Genomic DNA, 6,000 nt, shown 5'->3' with positions numbered 1-6,000 from the left:
CAGTGGAAAAGGCCCTACATGCATTAAAAAGAGATTATCTAATTTTTAGTGACAAAAAATAATTAGTTGCTATAGTAACTAAAATAGAAATCATTTTAGGAACTAAATAAATTTTTAATTTCTAAATTAGTTTCTATTATTGTTAAATGGTTTTTAAATTAGTATCTAATTGTTAAAAGGTTTTGCTGGTTTTTTTGGAGTAAGTTTGTTGATGCAATATGTGTAATGTCATTGGTACTGGACTAAGTTAATTGGTGGAACTGTAATGATCAATATTGGTTAGTGTAGGTAATGTAATTATGGAAGATTAGATCAGAGAGTAACATTAATAATCAATGTTAACTAAATGTTTCCTTATAAGGCATACTAGTATCTTGACTCGTACAATGGGAAATTTTAAAAAATATGATATTTACATATTTTTTTTTAGTTTCTAAAATGGTCTCTAATTTAGTTACTATTGCAACTAACTATTTTGGTCTCTAAAAATTGGTTTCTATTTCATAATTTTCTTGTAGTGATTGAACATGACTCCACATATGAAAAAAATATAGAAATGTTACATTGGACATCACTCTACATTTTCTTTTATCTACAGAAAATATATAAATATAAAGATATCTCCAACCTTTATATGAAAAACATATATTAAAAAACATTTAAAATTATGTGTTCCCACCAATGTTGACAAACTCTCTAGAGTCTAACCACCCAACCCAAAACATCACATATCTCTAATCTCCCTTATCAAATAATGTAAGAATTGATGTGTTTTAAGAGAACGTTGCACACAACATGAAATAAAAAATCCTAATGTGGCTGTGACTCTAAAATAATACCAGTTTGTAGGCAACTAATCTAAGAATTTAAGGTTGATTTATTTATTTTTTTCAGCAAAGAATTAATTAAATAAATAAAGGGAACACTTTAGGGGTGTTCCAACCCTTATACATAAGACTACTAAAAAAGTAAAAAAACCACAAGATCAACCCTTACATCCCAAAACCAAGAACAAACCCATGACGATTGGGCACATTAAAAATAAAGAAAGTTGTTCCTGTGTGGTCAATTTAAAACACTAAAACAGAGAAAAAAAAAACAGATAGTCTAAGTGCTTAGCTATAGAAAACCACAATCACCTTGCTGTACGATTTAAGAAGCACAAAGCTATTCCCTGACCAATAACTATTCTAATCAAACTTCATAGTTCATCTCTGGTACACTTAATTCCCCAAAAAGATGATTTCAACAGAATTTAAAGTTTGTATATGTAACAAGAGCCTTGTGCCAGTCTAGTGGGGAGACTGTAACAAGACTTCATTCCTTTGAAACTATGCTTTTCCTTCAATTTTTCACCAGATGGGATGTCTTATACCTTGCCAACATCAGCTTTGTCAATCTGCCCCCTGCCAACAACATACTCAAGCCAAGAATACCAGCCTTTGACATGTGTTCTTCTAATGCTTTAACCTGCACCACTTAACACTACCTTCCAAACCTTTCAGCTAGTTCAAAATATAATACATACCCATAACAGTGATCATAAAATAAATTATTGACAGATTTATAACAAAACCAGCAAACCATGTACTTAATTGAAAAAACAGTAATTATGCTTATCTATTTTTTATTTTGTTGCCATATTAATGCATGTTAAAGGAGTTAAGATCCAATCGGAGAAGGAGAACTTAGCTTTTCTTTCTTTATGTTTCATCCACACCCATGTTTGTACTTGTGCCATAATAAAGATTTCCTCTGCATCTATCTTTGTTTGGTTAAAAATAACCTTGTTTATATGCTTCCAAATGCACCAAACCACTGAGACCCATAGACTTTTCCATAGTTTGTTGCCTTCTGTCCAGTTAAAGCACATATTCCAAACCTTGGTTGATACATCACAAGTAACAAGAATGTGTGAGGTCGACTCCTCCTCCCTTCCACATAAAACACATATTGTATCCCCCAATAAAACTCCCCTTTTATGCAAATTCATCTTAGTTGCTATCCTATTCGATAGGGCCCTCCACACATAAAACTGAGCTGATGGCATAACCTTTAAATTCCAAAGATATTCGAATACCCCTGATACCCCCCCAGATGCCTGGTTAATTAATTTATTGTAAGCATATTTAACCGAAAACGTGTATGATGGAGGATCATTCCATAGCCAAGTCCTCTTTGTTTGGATATAGTGACACCTGTGATCAGTTTTCCATAAACTCCTCTAACATCGTTCTTTCCCACTCAAACCATTCTCTTCTCCAGCTAAATTTTCACTCCCACCCCTGTGTAGACCAACTTCCGAAGTTACCAATAGTTTTGTCTTTAAGATCAGAATTATTATATATTCTTTCATACCTACCTTTGAGTTGACCATTGGCTAGCCACTCATCTTCCCAGAATTTTATCTTGTCCCCAGATCCAAGTTGCCAAACCATATTTGAACTGACCCAATTGTCCCCTTGATCTGAAAGGCTAACCTTGAATAAATCATTCCACCATATAGATTTATACCTATTTTGATTCGGTGTAAATGAGCTTGTCATACTCCACAATCCATACTTCGATTCAAGAACATCCTTCCAGAGACCCTTCTCAGTGGAACACATTCTCCATAACCATTTTGCCAAGAGTGCCTTATTGAATAAATCAATACTTTTAATACCTAACCCTCCCTCCTCTTTCACTTTGCATGTGTTCTCCCAACTAGTCCATGCAATTTTCCTCCCTTCTGGTCCCCATCCCCATAAGAACTTCCTTTGTAATTTTGTGATCTCCTTGCATACTTCAACCGGGACTTTAAAAAAAGATAGAAAAAATAGTGGTATGGCATTGATGACAGATTTTATAAGGCAAACTCTTCCCGCGAAGGAGAGATTCCTCCCTTTCCATACCGAGAGTTTCTTTCTTATCTTCGATAATACAGGATCCCAAAAGGAGCACCTAGCCTGATTACCACCAATAGGTAGGCCTAAGTATGTGAATGGTATATCCATTAGGCTGCAATGAAGTATCTCCGAGTACATTTTTACCTCATACCTGTCTACTCCAATTGCTCCTATTTTACTTTTGTGGAAGTTTACTTTGAGACCAGAACTTAATTCAAAACATCTTAACATAGCCTTGATGCTCAAAATATTTTGTACATTTGATTCGCACACAAAGAGAGTGTCATCCGCAAATTGTAGTATTATTCACCTCCACTTTTCTATCCCCGACTTTTAAACCTGAGAACAAGTTTTTTCTTGTCGCTTGTTTTACTAGTCCAGCCAAACCTTGTGCAACAATCAGAAACAAAAATGGTGCCATCGGATCCCCTTGTCTAAGGCCTCTAGATGGTTTGAATTCTTTTGTCGGACTACCATTTACCAATACTGATATAGTAGTTGATTCAAGGCATGCTCTAATCCACTGTATCCATTTTTCGCAAAAACCTAATCTACTCATCATGTACAGTAGGAACTCCCAACTCACTGAATCGTAAGCCTTTTCGAAGTCAAGTTTTACAACCACCCCACTTTTCCTCCTTCTTTTCAAATCATCCATGACTTCATTCACAATAAGGACACTATCTAATAATCCTCTATTAGATAAAAAAGCTGATTGTGACCCATCTATCACCTTCTCAATAACTTTTTTAATCCTTCTAGATAACACTTTTGTCAGAATCTTGTATTAACATCCTACAAGGGAGATGAGTCTATACTCTTCAAGAGATTGAGGATTCTCAGACTTTGGGATCAATGTTATGAATGAAGCATTACATCCCTTTGGGATCTTCCCCTCACTATGAAAATGTTTTATTGCACCCATCACGTCCTTTTCTAACAAACCCCAATACTTTTTAATAAAACTGAATGTTACTCCGTGTGGGCCAGGGCTTTTACTACTGTCACAATTCCAGATAGCCTCCTTAATTTCATTGTCCTCAAAAGGTTCAATCAAGAACTTGTTGTCAGAATCTGTTAATTCTTTAAATTCAACATTATCCAACCTAACACCAATATCCTTGACAGCCGACATCTTTTTCTTGTAGAATTCTTTAACCAACTCCTTCACCATACTTGGTTCTTCCACCCATTTATCAGAGTTATAACAATGTATTCCTTTGATCTCATTCCTCATCCTCCTCCATTTAATTGAAGCATGATAGTACTTAGAATTGGAATCCCCTTTCTTAAACCATAATGCTCTTGACTTTTGTTGTAATAAGGATTCATTCCTCATATTGATATCTTGTAACTGGCTCAAGAGCTCTCTTCGTTCCCTGATCTTGTTTTCATCTAACTCGTCTTCATCATCTCTCCTATCAAGCTCTTGTATCTTATTCAAGATATCCATTTTGAGCTTATCTGTATAACCGAAAACATCTTTATTCCACCCTTTCAAATCGCTCTTTAGCATTTTCAGTTTCTCTTTTAACGCAAGAATTTCATTTCCCTGAACCAAATAATTTCCCCATTTATCTTTAACAAAGTTGTCAAACTCTTTATGTTCCTGCCAAATGTCTAGAAACATGAATGGTTTTGGTCTCCAATTTGCTATATTTACTTTTAGCACCAAGGCACAGTGATCAGATACTTGTCTATCTAAGACATATTGTTTGCTGCTCGGCCAATGTTGCAACCATTCAAATGTAGTTAAAAATCTGTCAAGTCTGCTCTTAGCCTTTCCATTAGGTCTATACCATGTATATTTTCTTCCAATGCAAGGTATATCAACCATCTCCATGCTATCAATGAAATTATTAAAGCCTTGCATTTCTCTCTTGTTACCTCTAGCTTGACTTATCCCCCTCCTTTCCTCTTCATTTCTTATAACATTGAAATCTCCCAAAATGCACCATGAGTTACAAGGTTCCCTTTGTCTGATTCCTTTTAGTTCCTCCCACATTTGCATTTTCAATTGTAAATTACATGAAAAATACACATTTGTAATAACAACAGGAAATTACTCTCCCTAAAGATCCCGACAAAAACTATGAACCATCTATTAATAATATGATTAGAACAATGGAATTTTTTTTTGTGCCAAATTGTAAGAATACCACCTATTCTATTAATTGGTTCGCTGTAAAAATAATCTATATCATTATCCCCCCATAACTGACAACAATTATTGAAACTGAAATTTGCCATTTTCATTTCTTGCATGCATACCATTTTGACCCCTTCCTTGCTAATTATATCCTTAATATATCTCCACTTTACAGGACTCCCCAAACCTCTCACATTTAAAGATAGAATTCTCATTGATAACCCATATTTTCCCCCACTTCCCTTTGAGATTTTAACATTATATCCCTTTTTTCAAGTTCTTCCAAACTTAACATAATATTTCCTTCATCCCCACATGTAGCACCTAACTGTTTACCCAATTCCCATAATCTAATCGTTTCTAAACTTCCACGTTTTTGCCAAAATAAACTATAGCAATTATTTATAGCCATGTCAGAAACAAAATTACTAATTTGAGATAAGACTGACCTTATATGCTTGCGATCTTTCCGTTTTCTATTTTTGCTTGATTCACCCATCCAAAAAACTCTTCTTTCATTTGTGTCGATAGAATTAAAGGACCTCAATTCATTGCTTTCCTTCTTTTGTTTTCCTGTTCCATCCAATACCCGATAAGACTCCCTTTTACTTTGCTCATTGAACGGTAAATATCTGTCGTTTATTCTGCACGATCTCGACCCTGAATTGAGAAGGTTTTGTGTGAGATTGTGCTCCACAGAGGCTGGAGCATAGTGAAAAGAAGAACACCCTTCCACCCCCAAGGGCGTCATACAAAGAGAATCCTCTACCTTCGAGATTGTCAACATTGAAACCGCCTCCCTCACTGTCTCTTCTCCCACCGACGAATGGGCATGGTAGGATAAAAACCTTTCCTTTTGCGCTACCAAAACTCAAGGTGTGCGGTAGTTGATTCTGTTTCTCCTCCATTTCCTCTACTGTGTGTGATTGGAGTGTGATGACTGCTTCGTTTTGAGCGAGGTGT

This window comes from Phaseolus vulgaris, chromosome 5, assembly GCF_000499845.2.
Source record: "Phaseolus vulgaris cultivar G19833 chromosome 5, P. vulgaris v2.0, whole genome shotgun sequence".
NCBI classification, from domain to species: domain Eukaryota; kingdom Viridiplantae; phylum Streptophyta; class Magnoliopsida; order Fabales; family Fabaceae; genus Phaseolus; species Phaseolus vulgaris.
Note: the sequence above shows the minus strand (reverse complement) of the source record.